At 37.9% G+C, this 13,368-nt stretch overlaps 1 protein-coding gene across 16 annotated transcripts in view; it reads right to left on the bottom strand.

The window, feature by feature from the left end:
* The window catches only part of EIF4G3 (eukaryotic translation initiation factor 4 gamma 3), a 351,740-nt gene that overhangs the window by 57,989 nt on the left and 280,383 nt on the right, over window positions 1-13,368 (bottom strand). The window lies entirely within an intron of this gene.

Here is a 13,368-nt window from a genome sequence, read left to right as displayed (position 1 = left end):
TAGGTGTTCTTTTTTTGTGAGGAAGATCAGCCCTGAGCTAACATCCAATGCCAATCCTTCTCTTTTTGCTGAAGAAGATTGGCCCTGGGCTAACATCCGTGCCCATCTTCCTCTACTTTATATGGGACGCCGCCACAGCATGACTTGACAAGCGGTGAGTCGGTGCGCGCCTGGGGTTCCGAACCTGCAAACCCTCGGGCCACGGAAGCGGAGTGCACGGATTTAACCGCTGTACCACTGGGCTGGACCCTGAGGATAGGTGTTTAAACAGCCTTCAAAAGAAACAGTACGTGAAAGCAAAGGTTTTCTAAAGCAAAAGCCAAAAGTAGACTCTATTTTCTACTACACAGGACGCAGAATACAAATAATGCACTACAAAGAGAACCAAAAAGCAATCCATGAGTAAGGCGGTATATAATAGAGTACCAACATGACATTAGGTTCCAGAACAACCTAAAGGTTCTAAAAATCAGTAGTAATACTCAATTTGCTACTTTATAAGAACACAAGCAAACCAGTCAAAAAGTCCTATCTAGCTTCTTGGCATAGTCATCAGCATTATCTATATCAACACTAAGGACCTAATTGACTGATCTGATAAAAACTGCCTGGGCCACAATCTACCAACCCTAAAGAGATGTTTCCTGAATTACGGATTTACTGTGTAAAAAATTGGAAGAATGTGGACAACAATATAAAAATGCAACCCACTGTTTTATGGTGAGCAGGACCAGAATCAAAACAAGTCAAAAAGATTAAATAAATACAATCTGGAATAGTTTTGGTTTATAGGAACAAGTAGAAATGACATAAGGTAAGGGAGAATTTCCCTACACAAAAGACGTAAAAAACTATGCCTTTTTCACCTTTTATGTAGAGAAGGCTATACTGAAAGGGCTGGGTTAAGGATCAAAAGATTTGTTTACTTGCTTTTTAAACAAAAGCAATTCTTCTAATCCAAGTTTCAGCTTCATCACCCAAAAGAAGGGAGGCACATTACCTGTGTCCAACCTAGAGTGTAGCTTTAAGCATCCAATGAAATAGGTCTGGCGGAAGCACTTCCTAAATCACAGACAAGAAAGCTGTAACTGGGATATTCGGAACACTGAAATTGAAAGAGCACTGGAACCATGAGTCACAAAATAGGAGTTTGAATCTCAGCTCTATAACTAATCAACCATGTAAATTTGAACAGGTTACCTCATTGATCCTCAGTCCCTTCATATGCAAAAAGAGACATTCCAATGAGTGCAGATCGAGGGACATTATAAAGTAGCTGTTGAAACAGGAGCTTTGGAGACAGTGATAATCCCAGCTCTGCCATGTGACTTTGGCCAAGTTACTTAGCTTCACCAAACCTGTTTCTTTCTAAAATGATGATGATAACATCTATCTCTTAGGACTGTTGGAAGGCTTAAATGAGATAGTCTAACGAAGGCAAACAGTAGCTAGCACACAGTTAAGAGTTCAATACACAAACATAGCTATATTTAAACACTTGGAGCTCTATTTGATACGTTTATGATTAAAAATAAAGAATAACCTATAACACAGATATCAAAGAAACTATATAAACAAAGTTAGCTCACAAAGCAATTAGGTGAACCACAAAAGGCAAGAGAAAAGAGTATCTGCTATCCCAAAATGATGGTCATGGGACATTTCACACATACAGGCCATAAAAAACGTTATCATGCATAAGCTTTCTAGATCTATTCACATGGAAGTATTAAAACTGAACAATCAGCAGAAGAGCCATAGATCTGCAAGTATATATACCTCTAAATGTCTAACTACACAACTCCCTAATGACTTGTTTTGGAACATGATCTTAATGTCCACTGGGGATAGTTAACAGGGTTGTAGAAAAATGGCAACAGGCCAGTGAGAACATATCCTCTGAGAATGGTGATGCATGGTAATTTTTTGTTCTTAAGAGATGATAAATTCAAAAAGATTATGACATTATTAAGTCAGCATGTGTTGTCTGCTGGACAGTGACTGGTCAAGAGACCCAATGAAATTGGTCAGTTAAAACAGAATGTGAAGAGTGAGTATCTTAGTCTGCTCGGGCTGCTATAACAAAATACCATAGACTGGTGGTTTAAACAACAGACATTTATTTCTCACATTTCTGGAGGCTGGAAGTCCAAGATCAAGGTGCATGCAGATTTAGTTCTTGCTAAGGGCCCCTTCCTTTTTTGCAGACAGCTGTCTTCTCCTGTAATCTCATGTGGCAGAGAGACGAAGCTCTAGCAGCTCTCCCTCTTCTTACAAAGGCAATAATCCTATCATGGGGGCTCCACCCTTATGACCTCATCTAAACCTAATTATCTCCCAAAGGTGCCACCTCTTATTACCATCACAATGAGTTAGGGCTTCAACATGTGAATTTTGGGGGGGCCACAAACATTTAGTCCACAACAGAGGACAAGGTAAATGCTTGCAAATGTGATCATGGATAATAACAAAAATTAAAGGTGATATGTAACAGTGACAAAGGTCACTTTAGACAACTAAAATTTTCATTTAACAGTAGTTCATGATCAAAACTAAGATACACGCGTTTCAAATGGGTTGTTTGGGAGACAGTTTCTTTTTCTCAATGAGGAAGGGAGTCGAGGGAATAGTTAAATAAGGCCACTTGGTAAGCTAGATTCGCTGGAGAGCACCTACCTTTTCATTTTTGCATACCAGTAAACTAACAGTATGACATTATGTTACACTGTAAACTAACAGTGTACCATCTCATACTGTGATGAGACCTGTCCACACACCAGCCAGCCAGCAATCTTGGATACGAATGTTGTCAGCATCAGCTTGCCATTTTCTTCAAGCAACAGGACCTGTACTGCTGATATATCTGTTAGTGTAGAGGTAAATACTTCTTATCCCTAAAAGGAACAAACTCCCAGAGAATCATCAAGGGCTGTCAGCTGTGTGTTAATTATGGTAGTCAAATAGGAGAACAGAAAATGGAAGGACAAGCCCTGGCCTTGCTTAGCACACTCAGGATTTTCAGTGCTGTCTCAGAACATAAAGATGCTAGTGACTACCCACGGTCCAGAAGCCATTTTGCTCCAGAAGCATGTTCTGGCCTGAGGTAAAGTGTTTGGAATGACTAGTACAATCAAATGGCACCTCCATGCTAACTCTAGTATATGTGCTGCCGAAGCGAGCACCCTCCATGCTAACTCTAAACTGTGAGGTAAAGAGCAATAAATCAATTGTCCAACTATAACTCAAGGGTCCACAGTGACATACTTTCCTCTATCAGTGGTTACGTCCTGACCTTAGTAAACCACCTGCTAAAACTGAACATAACATACTCTGTCTGCATGTACTATGAAACATCTATCAAAACGCATCTTTATTAGATAGGCCTCAAGAGGTATGTAGTGCTGAGGGATGTCCACAAGATTCAAAAGGGGGGTGTCAAGTTATGAAAAGGTTATGAAAGGGTAAATCATTTCTCATCAATCTTTTCTTCAAAGCATTTTTCATCTTTCATGAGGCAAGTTGCACATCCCTCCTCCTCCAGTTGATTCCAGCCACTTGCTGTTGCCTAAGGCCGACTTTTCAGTCTGTAATTCCAGGCTTTATTTCTGATGAGATTTAGTTGTGTCTCCCTTGTTTTCTTAGTGTCTCTTGCCATACTCAGTCTTGTCATTCTTTTCACGTCTTACTTTAAAGCACTTAAAAATTGGTAACACTAAAAGTTCTGGACCTGGCATAACCGGACACAGAATGCTCAAAAATCTACCTTTAGTGCCATTTTTTTACAGCTAAGGTATGCACATCTGCCACAGCAGAGATAAAAAGTAACAAAAACGCAGACTTAGGGCATAAAATAAACTCAAGTTGTTATTCTTTCATTCATGCATTTACCCACTCACTTACAACACATGTCTGAGGGTCTATTATGTGCCAGGAACCATTTTGGGCACTAGGAATTTAGCACTGGGGAAAAAAGAAAAAAGAAAAACAGAACAAGTCCCCGCTCTTAGGAGCTTACATTCTAATGGGGTTCTGAGATGGGTATTTTCATTTAAATTATGATTCAAACAAAAGCATAGCAATTTTAAATTACCAATAATCTAATTCAAAATTTTATTTAAGTACAGATTTAGATACAGGATAACATTTTCTCTTGTCCATTCTTCCCCATTTGCCACTCAATTCAGATGTCCTCCTAAAAGAAGTATTGAATTCTAGTTAAATGCTTTGCAGTTTGTGAAGGTCCTGCAGGTTTCTTCAGTCATCCCTAGTTGAACCATTAGAAGTAGCAGCACACTCCAGAGGCATAGTGACTATCTCTTATGATGCCCTTAAGCCTTTTGGGCTAGAGGTTTCACTTGGTAGAGCTTGGTAGAGGCGGGCAGCTGTATATGTGTGTCCGTGTGCATGATAAATATGGCATTTACAGAGCAATCTCTATAAAACTAAAGAACTCCTTTCTTAAAAGCCTATCCTTTGAGATGTCATGGAAAATTGACTCACAATATAACTGCATTCTCTAGCCCTCACCTAGATAATTGATGCAAAGTAATGAAAGAGGTTTTATTTTATTTATTTATTTATTTTTTGTGAGGAGATCAGCCCTCAGCTAACATCTGCCAATCCTCCTCTTTTTTTTGCTGAGGAAGACTGGCCCTGGGCTAACATCCCTCCCCATCTTCCTCCACTTTATACGGGACGCCACCACAGCATGGCTTGCCAAGCAGTGCGTCGGTGCACGCCCGGGATCCTAACCAGCGAACCCTGGGCCAAGGCAGCGGAGCACAAGCACTTAACCGCTTGCACCACCAGCCTGGCCCCGAAAGATGTTTTAAATGGGGGTGTGTGATCCATGTGAAAGGCACCAACGCAGAAAAAAAGCTTAGAAACTGCTCTAAACAATAAGAATGAGTATTCTAAATCTTAAAATCTCAACAATCTAGGCCAGAGTTTCTCGACACTACTGACATTCTGGGTTAGATAATTCTTTATTGTGGGAGGCTGTCTTGTGCACGCACTGTAGGATGTTTAGTAGCATCCTAGGCCTTTACCCACTAAGACGCCAGCAGCAATAACCAAAAAATGTCTCCAGCCATTGCCCAATGTCCCCTGGGGAACAAAACCACCCCTGGTTGAGAACCAATGATCTAGGCATTTGTTTGAACTAAGGTTCTGTCATTTAATTTTCAGAATCTCTGTAAGTATAAAATCTCTATTTAGGCAATTTCCTAACTTTCAGACAAAGTTGTGAAATAGAGATAATAAAATGGTTATGAGGATTAAGTCAGTTAGATGTACCCATTTTAGCAAAAATCTCAAAAAAATATTGCTATGAATCCCACTATTCCTTACCTTTACTACTACTACTTATGACTATATTGTATGACTCTGTGTGGTCAACTGTAATAGCGTCCATTATTTCAAATGACCAACACTGATAATCCATGCACGTGGCACAGGTCTACACATTTCTTATGATTATGAATCAGGCCAAAGTCCTTGCAATTGAACCTGTGAGTGTGTCAGTAAAACATATTGATAATAACAGTGAAGTTACTTAAATAACTTAATGAGTACAATGAATAGGAAAAGAGCACCTCCCCCAGTTAATTTTTTATTCACTGTCTTCCATTTCTCTCATTCCATTGGGAGGTATCATTTCTCAAAGTAGTAATTATCTTAAAAAAAAAAAAAAAAAACAGTTCCCATGGTTAAGAACGGTTGTAAAATGCTGCACAGAGTAGATCCTTTTTGTTTAATTTCACAACAAACATTAGTATATTAAACAGACACTTGAAGGAAAGAAATCTGTTTGAGCTGGCATTAGTGAAACATATACTAACATTTGAATTTGGGGCAACACTGGCCCATGGACATGTCATCTTGAAAAAATAATTGGCTAAACTCCATTTATTTCCCTATAGAGTATAAAATCATACAGCACACATTCATGTATTCATCATCTAACTTTGTTACATCTTAATATTTTGCCATATTTGCTTTAGATCTTTTACTTTATAAGAAACTAAACATTAAAGCTCAAGAAGACAGAGTATTTGTTTATTCTTTACTCTATTGCTTGTTTTTTTTTTCTTTTAACTTTTTAAGGTCCAGCTCAATGAATTATGATAAGGCAACTTCACATGAACACTACTAGATTTGTTTTTTGTTTGTTTGTTTGTTTGTTTTGGGGGTGGGGGGATCAGCCCTGTGCTTACATCTGCCAATCCTCCTCTTTGTTTTTTTTTGCTGAGGAAGACTGGCCCTGGGCTAACATCCGTGCCCATCTTCCTCCACTTTATATGGGACGCCGCCACAGCATGGCTTGACAAGCAGTGCATCGGTGCGCGCCCGGGAGACGAACCGGCGGGCTGCCACAGCGCATGCACTTAACTGCTTGCGCCACCAGGCCGGCCCCAACACCACTAGATTTAGCACCGGGGTCAAGAAAACGAGCACTGATATCTTCCCAGAGCCCCACCTGAATTCTCCTTCCAAAGCCCTGCCACCTCCAGCCCCTAAAGTTAATCCCATTATCCTATATTTTTGTAATAACTACTTTTTTTGCTTTTCTTTGTTTTATAGACATGCATCCCCCAACACCGTAGTTTATTTTTACTTCCTTTTTGAACTTTATTTCACACAGTATATATTCTTTTGGGTCTGGTTTCTTTTGCTCAAGCTTATTGTGAGATTCATCCACATGTGTATAGCTGTAGTTCGGGTTCACTGTCTTACTATAAACATGCAACAATTTATCCATTCTACTACCGAATGGACACCATTTCAAATTTTTACCCATCATGAAAAATACTACTAAATTTTTATATATGTTTCTTGGCACATAAGAAATGTATGTTTATCGGCTGGGTATATACTTCAGAATGCAAATCCTGGTTATAGCAGAAAAATAACTTCAGCTTTTGTAGATAATGCTGAAGTCTTTTCCAAAGCAGCTGTTATAATTTATATTCCCACCGGCAGTGTTTGAGAGTTCTTGTTGCTTCACATATTTGCCAATACCTGGTAAATTTAGTAATGTGGTATTACTGCATGGTTTTGTGCCTAGCTGATTAATTTTTTTCACGTTTGTCGGTCATTTGGATAACCTCTTCGGTAAAGTGACTATGTAAGTCTCGTCTGTTTAAAAAACTGAGCTATTATCTTATTGATTTCTAGTAGCCTTTTTTTAATCTGATATATAAATACTTTATTGGATTTTTATGTTGCAATTATCTTTTTCTAATACGTGGCTCGCATTTTTACTCTCTTAACCACATATTTGATGAAAAACACTAATTTTAGGGCTGGCCCCATGGCTTAGCGGTTAGGTGCTCGCGCTCTGCTGCTGGCGGCCCGGGTTCGGATCCCGGGTGCGCACCGACGCACTGCTTCTCCGGCCATGCTGAGGCCTCGTCCCACATGCAGCAACTAGAAGGATGTGCAGCTATGACATACAACTATCTACTGGGGCTTTGGGGGGAAAATAAATAAATAAATAAAATCTTAAAAAAAAAACAACAACACTAATTTTAACATAGTTCATTAAATTTATCAATCTTTTCTTTTGTATATAGTGACTTTTGTGTCCTGATTAAGAAACCTGCAGACAAATTATTGTACTTTTTAATATCTTATTTTTCCCCTCTGGCTATTTTTCATCTTCTGTTGTAAATAGCTTTACTTGACTGGTCTAAAAGCTTCCCTTCATTTTCACCTTTTTTAAATTCATGCTTGGAATTTGTAGGAAATCTTTTGAATCTGTGACTTTAACATCTCAGGTATGAAAAATTTCTCAGCCATTCTCTTCAACTATTGCTTTTTTTCAGTCTATCCTCTCTCCTCTGTGCTTCATTCTGAATTCTACAGACCTATCTTCTAGTTCATTATTCTTTTCTCCAGCTGTGTCCAATCTGCTATTAAACTCATCCATGTTAAGTTTTTAATTTTATTATAATATTTAGTTCTAGAATTTCGATTGGTTCTTTTCAGATTTTGTTTTCTTGAAATTCTCAATCTATCTTTATCACCTTGAATACAATAAGTATAGTCATCTAACGTCTGTATTTGAGAAAGCCAATAGCTGGGGCCCCTGTGCGACATCTGTTGCTGGTTCTCACTCATGCTGTCTTTTTTCCCTCTGTGACTAATTATTTCTAATTGTGTGCTGGACATTTTATTTGAAAAACTGTTCGCAGACATAATTTGAAGACTAGTATGATAGTCTAGGGATTACTAGCTCTGAAATCACTGTAATCCAAATATAAGGGTTCAGATGATTTAATATTGAGCTACAGTACCTGTGAGAGCAGGTCAATTTCTGGTTCACCCTTGTTCCAGGCATGTAGTCCTTTGGGATCCCAGCCTAAAGGATAGGCGGATTTACCAGAGCCTTTTCTGCCACTCCTTTTGGAGGGCCCTGACCCCAAGTTTTGTCACCCTAGCCCAACAAGTCTATGAAAAACAGTTAAGATTTTTAGTTGCCTCTTCTAGGGGAAGTTTTACCAAACGTCTCACTTTTCTTTGAATTTCCACCTTTTCTAGGATCTTAGCCTTAATAATTCTTTATTTTAGCTTTATGATGCCTTTGAGATTTTTTAATATTGTGACCAGCTTTTCCAATTGTTATCCATGAGTCTGAATTACCTAGCCTGTCAATAGCAGAGTGCTAATAATTGTCCCTGTGTACTTTTCCTTAATCCCACTTCCTTCTCTCTCACCTTGAATTTAATGTTTAGCATTTCTAACTTGTATAATTTGATTTTTATGTATTTAATGAATAATAATTTTATTTGCATATTACAAAACTTTATTAAATGGTGTTATACTGTTATTCAAGTACTATTTTTTAGGCTGATCCATGCTAATACCTTTAGTATTAATTTTATTATTTATTTATTTATTTATTTTTTTTGTGAGGAAGATCAGCCCTGAGCTAACATCCATGCTAATCCTCCTCTTTTTGCTGAGGAAGACCGGCTCTGAGCTAACATCTATTGCCAATCCTCCTCCTTTTTTTTTGTCCCCCCAAAGCCCCAGTACATAGTTGTATGTCATAGTTGCACATCCTTCTAATTGCTGTATGTGGGACACGGCCTCAGCATGGCCGGAGAAGTGGTGCCTCAGTGTGCACCCGGAATCCGAACCCAGGCCGCCAATAGCGGAGTGTGCGCATTTAACCGCTAAGCCACGGGGCCGGCCCTACTTCATTAATTTTAGTTGCTATGTATATATATTACTATTCAAATCCACTGAACAAATAAATTGTGGTATACTCTGTCTTATTTAGGCTTATTTCAATTATTTTCTACTATTCACTATTAAAACCAATACACAAATCAACATTCTTATGTATGATTACTTGTACACATCTGGGAATTTCTCTGAGGTATATACCAAGAAGTAAAATTGCTAGGGAGTAGTATATGATCATCTTCAACATTACTGTCCAATTACTCTCTAAAGTGATTGTATTCATCTTTGTCAACACTTTAAAATGGTTTCAATTTTTTTCATTCTAATGCAGGTGACTTGTATAGAATTGTGGTTTATCTTGTCATTTCCCTAATAAGGAATAACACTGAGTATCTTTTCTTAAATTTATCAGCCAATAGATTTTCACTTCTATGAACTGCCCATTTGTTCTTGTTGTTAATTATTATTATTATGAGGAATATCAGCCCTGAGCTAACATCCATGCCAATCCTCCTCTTTTTTTGCTGAGAAAGACTGGCCCTGAGCTAACATCCGTGCTAGTCTTCCTCCACTTTATGTGGGACACTGCCACAGCATGGCTTGACAAGCGGTGTGTCGGTGCGCGCCCAGGATCCAAACCCGGGCCGCCAGCAGCTGATCGTGCGCGCTTAACAGCTACGCCCCGGGGCTGGCCCCCAGAACTGCCCATTTTTTAACTAGGCATTTTTTTTCTTATTAATTTGCTTCTTTTCCCTCAATTCTGAATTCTAATATTGTGTCACTTATGTATTCCAAAGAGATTCTCCCAGGCTGTGGCTTTATCTTTTTATTTTATTTCTGGTATCACCTGATGCACCAAAGATAGTAAATTTTAACAGTCTAATGTGATTTTTTTCCTTTATATTCATTTTGAATCTTGCTGAAGAAATTTTTCCCTACTTAAATTTCATGAAGATAGTCTCCTCAATTTTCTCTTGAAAGGTCAGCTTTTCATATTGAGATTTTCATTACTCCTGTGATTGTTTGATTTTTGTATTTGGTTTGTATTAGGCACCCATAACTTTATTCCCATTGCCACTCTTTTATTTCAGGCCCTCAGTATCTCAAAAGTAAATTAGGTGTTAGAAGTCAGGATAGTGGTTATCTTTAAGAAAGAGGGAAGGTTACAGTTCTATATATTGACCAGGGTGGTAGGTGTGTTTACTTTACTGATATACATTGAGCTGTACACTACTGATTTATAGACTTTTCGGTACGCATGTTGTAGTGGTATGATAAAGTTGGCTCATACTGGTTCATGAAAGCCAATTGTTAAATAGGAACTTTGTGCGTCAACTGTCAAACTGCTGGTAGCTTAAAATCAGCCATGAAGAGTATTTACATTACTAAATTTCACAAAACTACAAATGAGGTATTTTTCTTTTCCCAAACAGCATGTATGTCTGTTATACTTCAACCAAAAAAGAAGTTTAAAAACATATATGCTTTGGTATATGATACAACTTTAGGGAAATGTATGCTAAATAAGTAAAAGCTCCAGGGGCTGGCCAACAGTGGTTAAGTGCACGCGCTCTGCTGTGGCGGCCTGGGGTTCGCAGGTTCAGATTCTGGGCACTGACTGACGCACCGCTCATCAAGCCATGCTGTGGCCGCACACCACACACAAAACAGTGGAAGATGAGCACAGATGTCAGCTCAAGGACAACCTTCCTCAGCAAAAAGAGAAAGATTGGCAACAGATGCTAGCTCAGGGCCAATCTTCCTCACCCCCGCCCCCCCAAAAAAGGAAAAGCTCCAGCATGTAATGATAAATATACTTAGATGTTTATTGCAGCATTGCTTATGGTTGTAAAAAAAAAAAAACCCAAACTAGAAACCTGGCGGGGTGGGGGTTGGGGCAGGGGAAGAGACAGGGAGGGAGGGGGAGGGAGCGAAATAGCTGGAAAAATTATGGTATATACATATATGCAACTACTAAAAATGTATGAGTAAAATCTATCTGGAATGACCTAGCGGGATGCCCAAAACATGTTAAATAAAAAAATGCAAACTACAAAACAATGTGGATGATATAATTCAATTAAAGCAACAAAATATCCTCTTTATACATATGTATATGTGTATGTTTTTATATGATTTCATTAATATAAAGAAAACTGTGGAAGGACACATGCAAACCATTCACACTGACTGCCTTGGAGGGAAGGAGGCTCAACTGGCTGGGGCAGCAACTGGAAGGGCATTAACTACTTCTCTGTATGCGTCTATACTGCTGGACTTATCCCAACAGGTGATTCTGTAATTTAAAATAACCCAACAAAGTTTAAAAAATCTTACTTAAAAAAGGGTAGATCATAACAAAAGTCACATAAATGGTTGGTTTATCTATAATTTCTTCCTATTCCAATCCAACTTTTATTATTACTCGGCCTTTTCAAAGATCATTTTCATCAAAGATACTCTTCTATTAAAAAACAAAAACAATCTTTCTCTGCCTATAAGATTAAATCCAAAACTGAAAAAGAACATGAGCCAAAAGATCTGGGATCTAGTCCCAGTTCTAATTAGTGACTCCAGGATGTCATGCCTGCCACAATGAAAACGAGGGGCATGAGATGGAGAATCAGTTTGCTTTCAGATAACTAGTACATTAGAAGGCAATGAGTTAAATAATCCTAGATTTGGATTCTAGCACTTCCACTTACTACTTATATGACCTTGAGCAAGTTATTTATCCTTTTTTAAGTCTCAGTTTCCAATTTAATAAAGTGGGGCTAATAATACTGACCTTTCAGGGTTATAATAACCATTAAAAATAATATACTATGTAAAGCATCTGCCCATATTGCAACCTAACAGGTGCTGAATAGATATGGTTTCTGTTACTACAATCATCCTCGTTCTACAGTCAGCATTTCAAGATCTTCGCCATCTTTCCCACCACCAATATAGTTTTTGAATTATTTAAGACTTTACTACAGGCCAAATACTGAGCTGGGAACTTTACATACACAATTTCATTCATTTTAATTAATTTTATCATTATAATAACCTTAAATTGTATGAATTAATCTTATTTTATGGATTAAAAACTGAGGTTTAAAGAGGTTATGTAACAACTGTAAGGTTCTAAAGTTAGCAAGTGGCATTTAAATTTTAAAGTTTAAATTTTAAAGCTAGAACTGTGAGACTCCAAAGCCCATGTCTGTAACCATTAGGCCATGCTTGCTGCCTCAGACTTGAACCTGCCTAGAATATGTTCTTCCTTCTCTATAGTTATACTCTCCATCCTCCCAGACCCAACTCAAACTACTTGCTTCGTAAAAGTTTATCACTCTCCCACCAACACAGTGATTTCTTTTTCCTCCAACTTGATTTGTAAGTCTAAACCATCCATGCAGGCATCAACACACTGCAATATCACAGCATATCTTATAAGTGATTTTTCTCTTGTGAATGCTTTTTTTCAATATGAATTTTGAGTTCCTTAAAGAAAGAAGATAAAACTTTTCCAAGTCCCAACAGACTTACCTACCTTTGAACAGGTACTCAAAATATTAACAGAATGATAGAGTTTTGCATTTTATATAGAGGCATGATAATGAGTTGTGATAATTAAGAAAAAACTCAAATGTTAAAGGACACACATTTCTGACACAGATACCTTGGTAACAGTAACAAGTAGAGAAAACACATATGGTACATGGCAGGTTTATGACTTCAGAACAGAAGACAAGGAACACTAACCAGAAGCTCTTTGGTTTCCCATTCTGTCTTGCCCTAGATTTGACAGGCTATGGAGATTAATTGGCTGTGGACAATGTAAAGAGAAAGAAATCTAATAGTTCCTAAAAGATGAAATTATCAGTTTTGAACCCTTTATAACCACAACTATCCTATCATTTTCAGAAGCTAGAATTAGAACCAATGTCTCTCAATTTTGAATTTAATTAAATGTGAATACATGTATTCACTTTATTTCTGTAAGATGACATCCCAGGAAAAATTGAGTGTCCATGACAATAATTTCATATTGCTAATTTAAACCTTATTCAATCCTTCTCACATTGGATAGGACCACATCATGTCTATTTTAGTCTAGTCTCCACATCCCCTCCAGAGGTGAGGATACATTTTAATAAAGCAAGATTCTTTTTATACAATGAGGATATTATA

This window comes from Ceratotherium simum, chromosome 22 (genome assembly GCF_057802395.1).
Source record: "Ceratotherium simum simum isolate JZ-2026a chromosome 22, ASM5780239v1, whole genome shotgun sequence".
Taxonomy (NCBI): Eukaryota; Metazoa; Chordata; class Mammalia; order Perissodactyla; family Rhinocerotidae; genus Ceratotherium; species Ceratotherium simum.
The sequence above is the reverse complement of the archived record's forward strand: the minus strand, read 5'-3'. Positions and strand labels throughout refer to the sequence as shown.